General features: G+C 39.3%; 2 pseudogenes; one reads left to right on the top strand and one right to left on the bottom strand.

The window, feature by feature from the left end:
* Window positions 1–4086: 4086 nt before the first annotated feature.
* LOC115424147 (uncharacterized) lies at window positions 4087–9185 on the top strand (annotated as a pseudogene).
* A 1483-nt stretch (window positions 9186–10668) lies between these two features.
* LOC115423806 (amine sulfotransferase-like) lies at window positions 10669–16617 on the bottom strand (annotated as a pseudogene).
* Between the last annotated feature and the right edge of the window lie 1909 nt (window positions 16618–18526).

The raw sequence follows: 18526 nt of genomic DNA, 5'->3' as shown, positions 1-18526 counted from the left end.
AAAAGGATAGAGTCGAGTAGATCTACAAAGATGGAAAAAGAGTTCTGGGCAAAACCTTGACCTTTAACCTCCAAATTCTAATTAGGACATCCTTGAGTCCAAGTGGACATAGACAAGGCTGCTGTGAGTTTGACCTTTGAACTTAGACCACCAAAATCTTTTCAGTCCATCTGAACATTTGTCCCAAATTTTGTAACATTATGTCAAACTGTTTCTGAAGACTGATCTTGTAAAATGGTGTTGCATGTCACGCCAGAGCTTATGGCATTTAGCGTGCTATACGTACGCATTTTCGACTTTTTGCATGTTATTCAACACCATTTCATCGCGTGTCAATTTAAGACAAGATCTCTGGTTCAAAAAACATTAACCCACAGCGCGTGGTATTTGACACATCGATTCAGGTCGAACACCACTGATGAATATTTAGTCGTGTGGAAATGTCACGAATGGACTTATTCCACAGGTTGCGTCCTTTCACGGGTCCACGCTGGACTTCACTGAGCTCCTGAGAGTCGACTCATTCTAACACTGATGTTTGTAGAATCACAATTTATTTACCTGTGGACATGGAAGTGGTCTGAACACCTTGGTCCAATCCTAATTCACCCTTGGCCCCTCCCCCTTGGCCCTTGTACTTGGCACTACCCCTTGAAACGGAGTTCTAAGGGGTAGTGGTGTAAAAATTCCTCTCTGAAATGCTCCAACCCTTCCAGACTCATTCCGTCATCATCAGTCATCGATGTCAGTATAAACAGATGTTCGAACTTTGTTTGCGACAGAATTCTCCATGTCGTCAGCAGCTGGAACCATCTCTGTTACATGGGCTTTGGACGTCTGTTTATGACTATCAACCACAAACCGCAGAAATGCGATTTATAACACACTGAAACAGCATTAAACCGCTGATCAAATAATTCAGTCATTTACGAAGAAAATTCGTACACTTGTGTGTTTCTTTGGTCACTGCTGCTCTTTTTTGCTGTGTTTACCTCCATCTGACCGATGATTGGAAATGAATTATGGGAGATTTCTCAGACCCCTGTGTTTGTAGTGTGGTCCTGGAAAATCTCCATTTGGAGGGTCAAACAGCCCCTCCCCCTTAGCTTCATCAGGACACCCCTACCCCTTCTTGTGAACGTGCAAAATGGAGGGGTAGGGCTAAGGGGGGAGGGGCCAATGGGGCCCTTTATTCAATGAGTTGGAGAGGTGTCCTGATACTTTGGCAGTTTAGTGTGTCTTGAACATAGGTCTTTCTAGGGGACACCAGGTCTATTCCCTTGAGGTCAATTTAGGCCTGAACATATTCGGTTTGAACAGGTCCCCTTTTGGAGACGTCACCATCGACTGGACCATTGGAAATTATTTTACTCCAGGTTTAAGTTGAAGACCATGTTGATTACATTAATCCACCAGTTATGTCTGATCACATTTGGACATTTCAAACCTCAGCTCTGTTTGTTTTTATCCTTCCTGTTATGGCTGTAAGTCTGTACTCATTCATTTTCTGAACCCGCTTTATCCTCACTAGGGTCACGGGGATCGCTTGGAGCCTATCCCAGCTACATAGGGCGAAGGCGGGGTACACCCTGGACAAGTCGCCAGTTCATCTCAGGGCTGAACATATAGAGACAAACAATCACTGTCACATTCACACCTATGGGCAATTTAGATTAACCAATTAACCTATCAGTGCATGTTTTTGGATTGTGGGAGGAAGCCGGAGTACCCGGAGAGAACCCACGCAGACACAGGGAGAACATGCAAACTCCACACAGAAAAAAAAAAAAAAAAATACATGATGAGAAACAAGTGCAAATAATCAAAGATAGTACAGACTTACTTCTTTCTGTAAGTCTGTACTATCTTTGATTATTTGCACTTGTTTCTCATCATGTATTTTTCTTTTTTTTTTTCTTTTTTTGTTTTGTATCCGTTTTCACTTCGTTCAGTTCTTGGGTCTGTTCTCTGTAAATGAAGACTTTCTCATATTCATTCTGCCTTTTGTCTGATTTTAGTCTTGTTACATTTTTCATGGTATTCATCAATGGATTCACCAAAGATCATCTTTTTTATGTGTCATTGCTTCGTCCATTTAGGTCAGAATCAGTCTTAACCCTTAGTGGAAAATGTGTCAATTAAAGGTGGTATGTTACCTGTATGCATTATAAGCTTTCCACATGTATGTTCACGGTGCGTAAAATAACACACGATTAGCGGTTAGGGTTAATGGCATTGAATAACATGTGAAAGGTAAAAATGCACACGTAAAGCACGCCAAATGCTATGTGCTCAGTAGGGCTGTGTATCGGCAAGAATCTGGCAATACAAATCAGAATACTAGGATCACAATACAATATATCACGATATATCATGATACTGTTAAAAGACAATTTTGTTTCTTTTTTTAAATGATTATTTCCTTGAAGAATTGAATTACACCAGAAATATGCACAAATACTACACATATTATTTGATCACAACAGGTTCTAATGCAATATCACAAAATGTTCCTGTGTTCAAACTGAAACTCTGTTTTACAGACATTACAGTTTCAGATCCTGTTCAAATGTTCATATTCTATTAGTTCAGAACTAACATCAGAACAGTATTTTTGTGCAAGGGAACTAACATTATTTAATAAAACCATGTTAGGTAATAATAACTAAAATATAAACAAAAAAGAAAGACAAAAAAGAACCTCTACAATATCTGCATTTGAATAAATATCTAAAAATATTGATACAGTACACTGTAAGCCCGGATAAGTAGTTTACTCAAAAATGTGAGGCACGTGATTGCACTTAAATGATTTGAGTAATGATCGACTAATCAACTGGTTTAAGCAGGTTCAACTTTAATGCTAAAAGTATTCAACTTAAACTATTAAGTAGAAAACACTAAAAGACAAGTTATTTACTTTAAATCTGTTGTAAAATCAACCCCACTATCCAACCATTCAACTCAGCATTTCAGGTTACACTGACTAATTTTCTCAATTGCAGCCAGATTAACTTATCATTGATTCAACAACTTATGTTAATCAAACTCAGAATCCTTTCCCTGACAAAATAGTTATGAAGTTATTTAACCTAATGTATTGTATATGAATGGAAGTTAGTTCATTATCATTTGGCGGTACAGGAAGTGCTTTAAATTGACAAGACATTTAGATTTCCATTGTGCAACAACAGGTTTAGATGAACAGTATATCCATAGTTCTTCCTCTGGCTCTGACTCATGGTGCAGCTCTACAAAAATACAAAAACAAACACAAAAAGGCCAGTAAACACTGCCATACACACATTACATCCAAATCAACACTAACACCACAACCCCGCTGAACCCCTGCACAGAAAAATAACACATTTTCAACAACATGCCCAATACCCACAATGCAATGCGAAGATGAAAAGGTGTGGTCATGACTAAACCTTAGTGATTTAATTCCATTCAACTTAAACTTTTTGTACTTTCAACTATGTCTACAAATTAGTAGAATATACTGAACATTTTATAGTAACATCATAAAACTTAAATCATTTCAGTGCATTGTAATTAAAGCATTTTAGTAAATACAAATTCCGACTTACAGTGTAATTTTAATATCGATACGGTATTGTGAAAATGAAATATCATGATATACTGCAGAACCGATATTGTCTAACACCCCTACTGCTCAGATGAAGGATGGATGATGAGCCCGGTTCAGCTCCAGATCCTCCACACGATCTCAAAACCACAGATGAAACTAAAAATCCACTAAAAGATACAGACACAAGTCAAAGCTGTGTTTCTCCATGTGTTGTAAACTTATATAATGACTGGGCCTTCGCAGAATTACCCTGTTAGTGCAGGATCTGTGTCCTCACAGTGGGATGAATCTGACCTCAGTTCAGTGGAATGTGTTAAAGCCGTCAAACCTGTTGAGTCAGAAAAAAACAAAACAAAGCCATCGTGAACTGCTGCGTCACCTCCACATTTACCTGCACTTTCCTGACGTCAAACGAGTTAAAACTTTGTCCAACGGTGAACGGATTATTGTTTTATCTTTGGATAAAACGTGGGAAAAACACAGAGGAGGAAATGTCGGCAACAAGGTAAACTTTCAAACCTTCCAACAGAAACAATAGAAAAGTTAAAGTTACCAAGAATGCAGACGGACTCTGTTCATACGTGGAACTGATCCTAGAACTCAGAGTTTATTAACCCTCAGTGTGCATCATGGTTTCACCTGTCTGTCTTTTATTAGTAGAAGACGGAAACATAAAAACTATCAACTGAACAAAAATGTCTACAAATATCTAAACACATTATTTTTAACCCACAAAAACCAAAACCATCAGCTGATCTAAACTGTTTAATACTCGTTGATCCACTAATCTGATCAATACATGTCAATAATTGGCATAAAATGCAGTTTTATCTCAATTATTCATAGTATAAAATGTACATGTTATATAATGAGAAAAATGAGCAAAATACTTGAAAAATAAGGAAAAAATGAATCAAAAAAACCTTGAAATGTGGCAGAAAAGTCAACAAATCCTTCTAAAGTGAAGAGAAAATGAGCAAAAATAGTTGAAAAATTGAGACTTGATAATTTCATACCATCCAGAACCCTGGATTTATTCAGTGAACCCTCAAAAACCAAAACCATCTACTGATCTAAACTGTTTAATACCTGCTGATCCACTAATCTGATCAATACATGTCAATAATTGGTGTAAAATACAGTTCTTCAACTTTTCATGGTCATCATATGACCCATTTGGACGATCAGAGGCTTCGTTGTTACCGCGGAAACACCGTCCCATGAAGTTGGATCAATGACAGTGGATGGACACACTGGGTTTATGTTCAGTTATTGACAGATTGGACTGAAAGACACTTTTCTCTGTTTCTGAAAAAATAACCTTTAAATTTACACAGAACTTTAATGAACATTTGCATGATCAGAGAATTAAATGTAGAAAATACCTGTGTTTCGCTGAAAAATGTCAAATACATGATAATCACTTAGGAAAGTTTAGATTCAGAGTAAATTATATATATTTTTTGGGGAGGGGCAGGGGTGTTGTTTGTTGGTCTGACTGTTAGCAAGATAACTCAAAAAGTTATGGAAGGATTTTGATGAAATTATACAATTTTGGTGGAGATTGGGGGGGGGGGGGGGGGGGGGGTATCCGAGTGCTTTTCTACTTGATTCTTTATTGTTGAATATTTCAAGCATTTATTGTAGGTGCCTTCCTATAAACTTGTATTTGAACACTAACTTATGTTTGTCACATTGTCCTCTGAATGTTGACTGATGTCTGTGGTAAAGCTGCAAATGAATTCAACTTATGGGATTAATAAAGTTTTCTGAATCTGAAGAATATTGTTAAAATAGAACTTATTTTCCTTTAAAAAAATTTCAGGTTGTTTAGCTTATTCTTATTTTTTTTGCAAAAGGAATCTTTGTAAATGTAGATATTGTAACATTTTCATAATTTAATTTTAATTTTGCAGTAAAACAAAGCTGAAAAAATGTGGAATTGTCAATTTATAGGCTGGGTTTGTCTTGTTATACTGGTCCCACTTAAGGTCATATTGGGCTGAACGTGGCCCTTGAACTAAAATGAGTTTGGACACCCCCCCCCCTCCCGCTTTCAGAGCTTCATCTGGTTCAGTCGTCTTAACTCCTCGGTCTCACATCCAGACCTCCATCACCTCCATCTGTGTTGGCTGCAGTTGGACTTTAACTCCGCAGTTCAATAACTGGTTTGGATTTGGTTGTTTTTCTGCACAGGAAGCAGCTGCAGGAAGCGCTGTGTCGCTTCGCCGCCGACACCTTCGCCTCCATCGACACGGTGACAGAATTCGTTCAGATCAGCTGTGAATGGCTGCTGGTGAGACAGACGGAGTTAAACATGCTGAAGGACGTCAAACACAGGGCTGATAATATCGTCCTGAACGTCCGTCACGTCACTGCGTCGCAGAGTAAGGGTGCAGCGTTAAGGAGTACGTGAAGAGCAAGTTCTATGTAGCCAGCAGGCGGACGGCGCTGGAGGAGGAGCTGGCCGCCATATTGAAGGAGACTCTGCGAGGTCTGGAGGAGCTGGACCGCTTCCTGGACGCCGTGGAGAGGCTGTCGGTCACTTCCACGCATGTGTTCAAGGACCTGCCAGGAGGGGGCGGCATGGAGTCGGTTCAGGACGCCATCGAGGCTGCTCAACTCGTCTGCCCGCTAATCCTCGAGTTCAAAAGAGAAGCGTCGGCCTTCTTCACGCCCAGACTTCAGAATGTGGAGGTGCTGGTGTTTCAGCTGGACAGATACATGCAGACCACCCAGACCATGTGTGGAACCTTAGGAAAAAGGTAAAGTGGAAGGTAGGGCTGGGAGGGGAAATGATGGACAACGGTGAAGGGTAGGGATGAAAATAAAGAACGGTTCGCGTAGTAGGTCAAGTCTTTGGGATCATTAGCCTGTTTTGCGAAATTATTCCAATTATTGGTTCCCTCTCGACAACAGAACCATTTCAGACAGTAAAGACAAAGGGTTAAATACCTCCAACAGGCCCAAACATTTAACCACGGCATCCAATTACAGGGCACCAATGGAATGTCTTTGACTGGCTGCTTAGTGAAGGGGGCGGTGACTCCGGAGGCAGAGCTCACAGCAAGGCGTCCTCTGTCGCAGCCGCTAACATAAAACTCCTACAGGTTCTATCGATACTGTTAATATTAGCGTCATTTCACTGTCAACCTGCTTTACTATTGTTTAGGAATAATCTCCATGACGACTAGGGCTGTGTATCAACAATAATCTGACGATACACTACAAATCACAACACTAGGATCACGATACGATATATCACGATATATCACAATACTGTCAAAAAGGCCAATTTTTTTGTGATTATTTCCTTTAAGAATTGAATTACACCAGAAATCTGCACAAAAACTTAACACATTTTTATTTGATCAGAACAGGATCTAAGGCTTTATCACAAAATGTTCCTATGTTCAAACTGAAATTCTGTTTTACAGACATTATAGTTTAAGATCCTGTTCAAATGTTCATATTAGTTCATAACTAACATCAGAACATTATTTTTGTGCGATCCCAACAAAGGAATGAACATTATTTAATAAAAGAATGTTAAATAATAAAAACTAAAATATAAACAAAAAAGAAAAACAAAAATGAACCTCCACAATATCTGCATTTGAATAAATACCTAAAAACATCGATACAGTACTTTTATATATAGATACAGTACTGTGAAGTGAAATATCGCAATATATTGCAGAACCGATATTTTCTTACACCCCTAATGACGACCAGGTTCAGAGGAGCTGCAGGTAGCGCTAACACTCCTTTAAGCACACCTTTATAAACCTTTATGATTTAGTTCCAACTTGGGCACCGCTAGGAAGCATGGGCCCCATGAAGGTAAACGTTGTGGGCCCTTTATAAAATTCAGTATCTTGTTGATTTGTCCTTGACTAACGTAACTACCACAGGTTTGAAGCGAAAGTGAAATTTAATATTCTTTCAACGTCGGCTTCTATTCCTCTGTTATTCAGTGGATCTTACAGAAAATTTTCACAGCTTCTAACCTGTGTCCACTGGACCCCCTCAACTGCTCTATGGGCCCCCCAGAAATGCTGGGCCCCAGGAATTCGTCACATTTACCTCCCCTTTACGGTACCCCAGAGTTCCAATCCAATGCCAAATGCTAGAATATTTAACAGAGAGTTAACGCAAACAAAGCCATTTGTAACAGTTATTCCATAATCTAACGAGAATAAAAATAAAACTGATGTGGAATTGAATTGATAAATAATATCTATACGGGAACTAGCATCTCTAAGTTGAGATCAATCCTCATCCCTACTAAAGATCTCATTGAGTTCTTTTAATTATTGCGGAATGCTACTATTTGTAGATCCTGAACACATCTGGTCTTCTCCAGCTCCTTCAGTAGGTTTTGTGTGGATCAAACTGTGGCTGACATGGTCGAAGATCTGTCTGAAGATGACGTCCAACACATGGTTGATCGCATTAATAGACTTGAAGAGCTCAGGTAGGAATTACACACATGTACGGCCAGACCTTCTAGTGCGTCATCTTCATTTGTGAGTGTTGTGTCTCCATCAGGAATGACCGGGACTCAGGATGGTGTTCTTGTTCCAAGGGTCGTGTTCTAACTTCATCACCGAGTTCAGCGAGCGTCGGCCGAGGATGCTGCAGTTCCTGAACGACCTGGAAGAAAGCGCCGTTCAGCTCGACAGGATGAAAAAGGGCTCGAAGATCTCCAGTGTGGCCGGCAGCTCAGTGGGGGCGGTGGGAGGTGTGCTCTCTATCGTCGGTTTGGCGTTAACACCAGTAACAGCCGGGGCATCCCTGGTTCTGATGATGACCGGTATCGGACTGGGAATCACTAGGGGTGAACAGCGCCGTCACTACAGCTGCAGAGGTTGGAGTCAACTGCAAAACGAGAAGAAGCTAATGAGGTGTTCCGGAACTTCATGGAGGATGTCCAGGTTCTCCAGGACACTTTGAGGAAGTTGCAAAACAAAGAGAAACAAGTAGTTTGGATGTAGCTCTGGGTGTCGGGAAGGTCCTTTATAAAGCTGGTGGTGTCGGACGAAGGATTGGGATACTCGTTGAGGGTAGCTCAGCTGTAAAAATGCTAAAAAGTGAAGAGCTGGTTGCAAATGCGGGTAAGATGGCGACTCAGGAGGGTAAAGCTCTGGGCAGCGTTCCCAGAGTGGCTGCAGATGTCCCAGATATCAGCCAAGCGGCAGCCAAAGGTCCGCTTGCCCTCTCCAAGGCGGCACGGGGCGGGGCCATCGTACTCAGTGCCCTTTTCCTGGGCATGGACGTTATCTTCATCTGCAAAGACGGCGTGAGTCTGGCCAAAGGTGGCATCGAGGCCGAGGTGTCCCAGTTCATCAGAGCCAGAGCTGGTCTTTGGCGTTCAGAGGTCGACTCGTGGCAGAAGATCCACGATTCACTGCAGAGGGGTCAACAGACGTCTGAGGAAAAACACCACGTCCTGGAGACGCCGTTTTATCCAGACGTTAAGACCAAAAACCCAGAAAAACTGAGGACGATGAAACACCGGAGGACGGGCGGGCTGTTTGGTGAATTAACATCACAACATCAAAGTGTGGACTCCAAGGATGAGGTTTGATGATGTTTAGAAGGAGGTTAAAGGTCACTGAAGTGTCATTAATACTGTTCTGTCCTGCTCTAATTAATAATCTATAGTACAGTGTATTATGGGTTTATCTGAGGTGTACGAGTGTGAGCTACTGCCACTACTTTATTGAAATAACGGAAATAACATCTCATAACGAGGATGAATCTTTACTTACGAATTCTAGAGGCATGTTTTGGTTGTTTGTTTTTTTTTGGCACATTCAACCTTAAAAATTGGACTTAACAGTTATTTGGTCATGCACTGCAAAAATCTAAATCTGACCAAGCGTATTTTTCTCATTTCTAGTCCAAATATCTCATCACAATTAAAATTAGACAGAATCCACTAAAGAAGTAGGTGATTCTGAAGTGTTGAGCTGTTCGTCATGCAACATGAAGTCAAGTGTGACTCTTTATGTAATCACTAACATATGTAACATCAGTTCTTTTGACTTTCCTTCATCTATGGTCGAATAAAAAAATTGATAGAGAAGTGAAACTCCAGTTACGTAGCCACAGTCGCTGTGGCTGCTCTGGATTCTGTTTTTGTAAACTTAAACCATCACTCCACAGTCTGTTTTATCGTTCTGTCTGTTCAGTTTTTCGCTCAATTCAAGCAAAAAAAAAAAAAAAAAAAATCTGCAAATGCTGATATTTTGCCAATTTCTGCTCATTTTGTCATTTTCTTTATTTTTGGTTTTTTTGCTAATATTTTTACTCATTTCTGTTCATTTTGTTGATATTTTGTTCATTTATTATTTTGCTAATATTTTGCCCATTTCTGTTCATTTTGTTGATATTTTGTTCATCTTGTTTGTTGTTCATTTTGCCGGTATTTTTACCCATTTGTTATTTTGTTGATATTTTGTTCATTTTCTGGATTATTTTGATATTTTGCCCATTTCTGTTCATTTGTTAATATTTTGTTCTTTTTTTGGTTTATTTTGCTGGTATTTTTGCCCATTTCAGTTCATTTTGTTGATATTTTAAGTGATTTTGCTTTAAAAAAAAAAAAGATTCTAGGCCCACTCTCCGTTAATAATGCTCATGTATGACCAGGTCCACCACAAAAACATTCAGATCGATGAAAGTCATGTGTCGTGTTAATGTAATACATGCAAAGAATATGAGATTTACATCTTTGAACAAACTATACTTATTAACGGATTAAATCAATAAATTATTGCAAATATTGGCTGGACATTTTATTGCTTAATGTTGGGAGATGCATAATTTCATTTACAACAGCTCCAATAAACACGATTAAATAGGTCTTTTTTTGTCACTTGTCAGTTAAATAAAGGTTAAAATGAAAAAAACAAGTCATAAAATTCTGTTTTTTATTGCCTTTTATCAAATGTCTCCATTGTTCTGTTAAAGTATTCACAGTTGAACCAGATAAACAGCTTATAATCAGAGGTTTGATAAGAATGTCAGACTTTGTGTAGGTCTGATGAAGCTGCTCCGGGTTGTGGTTTTCTACGAATAATAACGTTAACGTCTTCAGCTGCTGCTGTTCTTATTCCCAGATGAACTTCAGACCAGTGTCTCCAAGTTTCTCCTGAAGCATCCGATCGACTCGTTCACTCTGAGCCACAGTGAACATGTTCTTCCAGTCGCCGATCCGACCTGTGAAGAACAAGAAGAAGAATGAACCCACTGTTTGTGTTAAAGTCTGGACGATGGTGGTAGATTGTTTTACCTTTACGCATGAAGTTACCGCTGATCATTTCCTTTGGCATAAATTCATAGTTGGCCTTCGCGTTTTCTTCATGTTCTTGAAAGTAGCTTTTTCTACGACTTGGTCAATGCTTCGTCGCTGAGGTTCTTCCCCAAGAACATGCAGATCTTAGTGACCGCCCCCTTCAGGTCCTACAAAAAAAACAACAAGCAGCGTCAAAACCTTTCCATGATGATGTCATTTCCATGAACAGAAGTGAAGAAAGTTGAGGAACTTCGACCAAAAACCTTCTTCATTCTATAAAGGTCCGCGGTCATTTCAAATACTGAAGCTAATGAGTTTTTCAGGAATAAATGCAACATTTTTAGTCACAGTCGACCCCATTTCTCTACATCGTCTAAATCTTGTTCAGTAAATTTCATTACAGTTAAAATTCAGGGACGTACAAACTCATCAGGTAAAAATGTGACACCTAGATCAGGGGTTTCCAGACTTTTTCATCTCTAGACACTAATGAAGTCGACTTTCTGTACTTTTAACATGGTCGAAATACTGCGAATAAATGCACTTTAGACACAGTGTTACATCGATCACAGCCAGAAAAAATTCAGAATCAGGTAATGTTAGCTAGTCCAAAAAACACAGTTGCTAATTCAAAAATACCAACATGTATTAACACATGGATGACTTTTACACCAAAACACGTCTGTCCTCGTTGGTGCTTTACTATCTTAAAGTTTTAAAACCACCGACGGCCTCTAGATGCTGCTCCAAAAAGTCCTGGTTCCCTTAGACTTACATTCAACCTGTGTGTAAAATACTGAATATATGTCCAGGAGTCACTGTAGGTTCATAGGTTTTAATAAGTGGTCTAAGTACCGCCCCAACACCGACAAACATTATCCATTTTTTGCTCCATAAAAACAGAGCAGATCTGAACCAGGTCTTACCAGAATCATGTCCTCGTAGTGAGGAAGAGGATGTTGTACTGGTCTCGGCTCTGGTGCCACACCCTGATGTGGTCGAACCACGACGATCCTTCAACTGGATCACAGTGAAAAGAACATGTTACTGAAATGTACATCACATGACCCAGAGTCTTAGGCTATGTTCAGACTGCAGCCAAATGTGGCCCAAATCCGATTTTTTCACCCATATGTGACCTGTATTCGATCTGTTACAGTTTGAACAGCAATAATACGACCCAGACCACTTTCATATGTGGTCCTAAATCTGACCCAGACCACTTTCATATGTGGTCCTAAATCTGACCCAGACCACTTTCATATGTGGTCCTAAATCTGATACAGATTTGATATTTTACAGTACGACTTCAGTCTTAACAGCCAGGTCGCAATTATCTGACCTTTCCGTCATTGAAATGCGATAAACGTCCTAATTCTGCGTTCCACAGTGTGTGTCTGCATGGTCACGTATTCAATCAGGACCTTTAGTGCATGTGGGTCACTTCAGGGTCACATTCAGTTCAGACTCAAAACTGATAGAGTCGTATTTAATGTGTAACATGAACAAGCACACAAAAAAATTGTTTTTCACCAAAAAATCCCTATTGTGCATTAAGACCTGCTGTGTGAACGTAGCCTTAGACACCGTTTCCTCACCGTTTCCTGCCAAATACTGGTCTACGAAGTCGTCGAAGCTCTTGGGTGTGTCCCATCCAGAGAAGGCGTGGCTGAAGTGGAAATATGACACCAGGTGTCCTTCACGTTTCGCATCACGTAAATGATCTGACGGGAAAATAATACAATGTAATGAGACGCATACGTAAATAAGGAGACCGTTTCCAAAAACTGAAGAGAATAAAACTGGAACCTGTCAAATGTTGAATGTTGTTGAAAACTGTCATCATTTTGGTTCATTTTGTTGATGTTTGGTCACTTTATTTATTAGTTTGGGCCATTCTGTTGGTTATTTTGTTGATGAATTTGTTATTATTCATGTAAATTATTTTGGTGATATTATGTTCATCATTTAGTTCATTGCATTGCATATTTTTGTTCATTTTGCTGATTTTTAATCTTTTTTTTTTTTTTTTAATTATTTTGATTATTAGTGTACTTTCATGTATTTTGCCCATTTTTTTATTATTTGCTCATTTTTGTTCATTTTCTTGATTATTTTTGCTCATTTTTGTTTCATTTACTTGAATATTTTGCTCATTTGCTTCATTATTCTGCTCATTTCTTGTTGATTAACTATTAATGTCAAATTCGTTATTATGTGATTATTTTGGTCATTTTGTTGATTATTTTGATCATTATTTTTCATTTTCTGCACTATTTTGGTCAGTTGTGACTATTTTTTTACTACTGCATTTCCCAATAGTTTGGGAAAGATTTGGTCACATGACAGGGTTTGAGGGTTCAACATGAGATCACACCATTACAATTATTATTATCATTATTACTTCTATGTACAGAAACGCAAAAAGGTAACGCAGAAGATACATAAGTGCACCATATAAAGCCCATATGATGTTCTACATATTGATTTGAGGTTTTAATGATACAAAATTCGAACCTAGCTCTAACAGTGTATATGGGAGCTGTAGAATGGGTGGTGAACCTTGGTTTTCTGGTCCTTCAGGCCCAGGGGCAGGAGGGCCGGCGTCAGGTGGGAGGTGAAGAGTCGAGGCGAAGGTCGGAGGGAGTAGTCTTCCTTATCCTCCCGGTACTCCAGCCACGCCATCTGCCGATAGTTGTTGGGATACTCGTTCAAACCGCCGGCCAGTTCACAGATGGAGACGATGATCTGCTGAGCCCATATCGTACCTGAGTGGACAAACATCAGCTGAGACATGCGTCTAATGTTATTCAGGACTAAATAAATCCAATCCAGGCCCCGTCCAGTCCCAAACCTCACCCCGATGATTCACAGACTGATGGTCACATGTTCATTAAGTCAGTTTGTCTTTCTTTTGTCTTTCTTGAGCTGATGAAACACTGAATTTCTACATGGGCATCAATAAAGTGCATGTACAGTAAATCTGTATTTCAACCAGTATTTCAAAACACAAATGTACTGTACTTTTGTGGTCGTCACAAATGCAATGAACTATTAATATTCTTTAATTATCTGTAAATGTTTCCAGTCTGTGTAGAGCACAGGTGTCAAACATGCGGCCTAGGGGTCAAAACTAGCCTGCTAGAGGGTCCAAACCGGCTCCTGGGGTGAATTTGTGAAATGCAAAAATTTCACTTAAGATATTATCAATCAAGGATGGTAAAATCATTTTAATTCAGGTTCCACATACAAACCAATTAGATCTCAACTGGGTCAGATCAGTAAAATACTATCATAATAACCTATAAATAGTGACAATTGCAGACTTCATCTTCGTTTTAGTGTAAAAAAGTAAAATTACATTAAAACCTTTATATTAAATTATCCTTCAACAAAAAATGTGAATAACCTGAACAAATATGAACCTGAAATGTCTTAAGAGAAGTAAATGCAGTTTTACCAATATTCTGCCTGTTATTAAATGGTTTGTGTATTTGTAATTGTAATATAAGTTGTAATGCACGTGTGTAAATGATAAACTCATAAACTGATATTGTTAAAACTGCACTTGTTTTTCTTAAGACATTTCAAGTTGTTCATGTTATTCAGATTTTAAGGAAACGCTGTAGATGTAAACATTATCATAATGTCATTTTTCTTTTTTCTCTGTTATTCTTTTACTGAGTCCGGCCCACCTGAGATCATATTGGGGTGAATGTGGCCCCTGAACTGAAATGAGTTTGACACCCCTAATGTAGAGCATCTACCACCGTTAGCTGTGTTCTACCTCCAGCTGCTGGAGTTCCTGGATCTCCTTTGGATAGGTGCTTCTTTAAATGTGTGGTTTTTTATTTGGCAGTGCCGCCACCACCACCACCACCTCTGGATCTTTCACTTTACAAACGTTCCAAACTGTTGGTGCGGTCCGGCTGAAATGCCTCCACATCACAGACCATTAGTTCGCTCCATGTTCCTGTCTGTGTTTGAACAATTCCATCAACTCTGAGCATGCATGACGTAGTTATGGAACTGTTCTATAGGGCCAGCTTCCCCCTACTGTTTACATGTTAATGGTACTGGCCAACAGGCAGGAGGAAGTGTTGCTGTTGTTTCAGCACTCTGGAGCCGGTTCACAGTTCAGCATATATGACAGACCTGACTCACATCTCCTGTCCTATTACACACCAACAGACGCAGCCTGTGTCACAAAAGGGGAAGAAGTGCTTTCACAGATCCCTGATCCAGCTAAAATGTTGATTTTGGGGCTGATATCCGATCCTAATATCAGATCGGTGAAACCTTACCATCGCCAAGCTTTATCAGTCCTGGATATTAGCTAACAGTCCTGAATACACTAATCTGTGCTGTTATCATCTGATGTGTCATGTGATCATGAGGACTGGACTCACCTGACTTCAGGTAGGTGGTGAGGAATGTCACTGTATTCTGCTCTGTATTATTCCTCACCTGAACCCAAGTATGGAACCTTGAGGGACACCTGACTGTTGTGTCCACAGTTTGGAAGCAGTGTCATCCGGACTAAATAAATCCAATCCAGTACTAAATAAATCCAGTCCAGTTCTAAGTAGGCAATCCAGGACTAAATAAATCCAATCCAGTCCTAAATAAATCCAATCCAGTCCTAAATAAATCCAATCCAGTCCTAAATAAATTTAATCCAGCACTAAATTAGTCCAGTCCAGGTCCTGCCCAGTCACAACCTTCAGCCTAATGATTCGTGGACTGATGGTCACATGTTCATTAACTCTGTTTTTTATTCTTCTTTACTGATGATGAAAATACTGGGTTTTGTACAGTCTACTCTCGTTAAACCGCCCGCCGTTATACCGCCATTTTCGCTCACCGCCGACCAAAACCATTGCACAAAAATCCCCATGCATTATTCCATTAGCTACCGCCATTTCCGCCTATCGCCATCCGCCAGCCCAGTTCCACGCACAAAAACACTTATACCATTGATTTCCCGACCGTTATACCGCCAGCGTGATTGCCATCGAGTACACATACATTTTAACAATGCACTGAAACAAATGCGCCAGAGCTGATCGCGACAAGCTACGAGTAGGTCTACAGAACGGCCACCGTTCATTTATCGCAGAACACTCGGTAGGTCAGGATGTCGGGAAAGGACGTGGGATTAAGCCAAAGCCTCAAGATGATGGGGTGTCATTTCCCGACACGGTTATAATAATGCTTAAAATGTTTCCCCACTTTAAATGATCCCTTACAACATAACAGAATCAAGATTTATTTAGAAATGCAATTAGAACGGGTTAACGGAGGCAGCATAGACATCATATAGTAAAGACATGCACATTATGGACGCAACCCGTTGTAACGCCATTTTCACCGCCAATTTGGCCGTGAACGGAAGTTGACGGTATAACGAGAGTAGACTGTACCTGACTTGAACAGACACCATCGGTGAAACGGGTCCGGACACTAAGACAAAACCCGGACACTGGACTGACCTGACTTTGGATAGGTGACCAGGAAGACGTCGGAGTCTCGGATGTGGAAGCTCTGCAGTGAGTCGACATATTCAGGGGTGATGTAGGCTACGGGAAAGGTGTAGTCCTTGTACCTGAACAGGTGTTCGCTGACCTTCTCCATGTTCCTCACAGAGACACAGACAGACACATGAAGGGAAGAGCAGACCCAGGTCCAGGAGAATCCACCTCCAGGACTTTGGACTTCAACCTCCTCCTCCCATCATTGATAACACACTGACGTTTGTACTGATAACAAACAAACCTGGTCATTTATGTTGATTTGGTTCATTTTTGTTTAGGATTTTTGTGATTTCTGGTCATTTTTGTTGATTATTTTCTAATTTTGGACATTGTGTTGACTGTACTGGTCAGTTTATTCATAATTTTAGTCATTTTACTTGGTTTTATTGATTGTTTTAATTATTTTGTTCATTTCTTTATTATTTCATCCTTTTTGTTCATTTTGTTGATAAGTTTGCATATTTTGTTGACCATTTTACTTATTTATGTTAATTTTGTTTGACTCATTCTATTTTAGTGACTTTCTGTTCATTACTCTGTTGAGTTATTTATTTTTGACTCATTTTATTGAGTTTTCTATTCCTTTGAATTGATTTTATAATAATAAGGATGTAGCATCCGTTCACCCCTCTTTATAATGGGAATGGAGGGTGCTGTGGGGTTTGGTTTACAATTTAGGTAGATACCATGAAGGTGTACCAGTTTAGTGGATAATTCCAAAGAATATAACGTAAATATATAGCCTATGTATACCAACAAGTCTTAATTTAAAATAAAGAGAACCAGAGAGACGTTCAACTTTAGGATAAAATAAATCCATTAGATTTAATATGCTTAATGATTCAGCAAAACAACTATTTATACTTTACTCAAAAATACATACAAACAAATAGACACACTATTTGGACAATATTAGTAAGTAAGTTAATTAATTCGTCCATTTAACAAAACATGATATATACATCCATACAGTTTGGATTCCTATATTAAACATGGGCAAAAAAGCGTAGGCACAAGCAACAGCTTATTTATGCCTACCCTATTTACAAAAAGGAAAGTTACAGAGCAAAACAAGATAGCACAATTTTAAACAATAATATACAGGGGTTTTTCTAGAAAAAATTGGTAAGAGGGCGCCACGATCTTAAAAGATGCCAATTCGTGTCGTTTTGAACCGTCAGACGGTCTACCTACTATGTTTATGATAGTTTTGGAATAATTATATCATTTTGATGACCACGCACATTGTCAAGGGTTGTTACTGTGGTAGTTTGCCGGGAAAAGATTGTTTTTGGAAAGATTGCATGCAGAGGTTGCGCTAGATATTTTTATTGTCCGTCATTTTGACAAACAGGGTCATAAAAATTCCGTCATAACATATTATTATCTGTCATTTAAAATTTTTATTTTTTAATGATAATGAGATATTTAGTAGTATTTAATGTTCAAAAACATCTCAGTGCTGGCTGATAAACCAACGTGATATCACTGATATCACAACTTGCATAATTATATACACCACTTTTAACTGGTGTTATCTGCAGACATTATAAGCTTTCCTTGTGTATGTTCATGCAGTGTCAATACCATGCACGAGGGTTAGGGTTCAGGTTATGTGAACAACTGATCTGGGAACAAATTGACATGCCATCAAATAACACATGAAAGGTAGAAAATGCGTACATATAGCGCACCAAATGCCATTAGAACTAGCGTATTCCTTGCTTGTCCGTTATCCTTCACCGCACCAGTCCCTCTTTTTTTCACTGCGCTTATCAATGCCATCACATTTACTGGGCTTTTTAAAATAACTAAGGAGACTCAGCTGTCTTCACATTTTGTGCTACCAAAGTAGCATCTAATTTTGTCTAAAATCAGCAAAACAACGACGCAAGACTTGACACTGACTGATTAATATTAACATCACCATCAACTGGAACAGGGGTCTACTACAGGTGGACTAACAGTGAGTCATGTGACTGAAGTACCGCTGTTGTATTCAGTGTAGAGGTGAACAGTGTGCTGTGGGTTCTATACAGGTGGATGCTGTTATGGACTGTGTTGATGACTTGTTAAGAGAGAGACAAACCAGAA

Source organism: Sphaeramia orbicularis, chromosome 8 (genome assembly GCF_902148855.1).
Source record: "Sphaeramia orbicularis chromosome 8, fSphaOr1.1, whole genome shotgun sequence".
In the NCBI taxonomy this organism is placed as follows: Eukaryota; Metazoa; Chordata; class Actinopteri; order Kurtiformes; family Apogonidae; genus Sphaeramia; species Sphaeramia orbicularis.
This window is presented reverse-complemented; position numbering and strand designations above follow the sequence as displayed.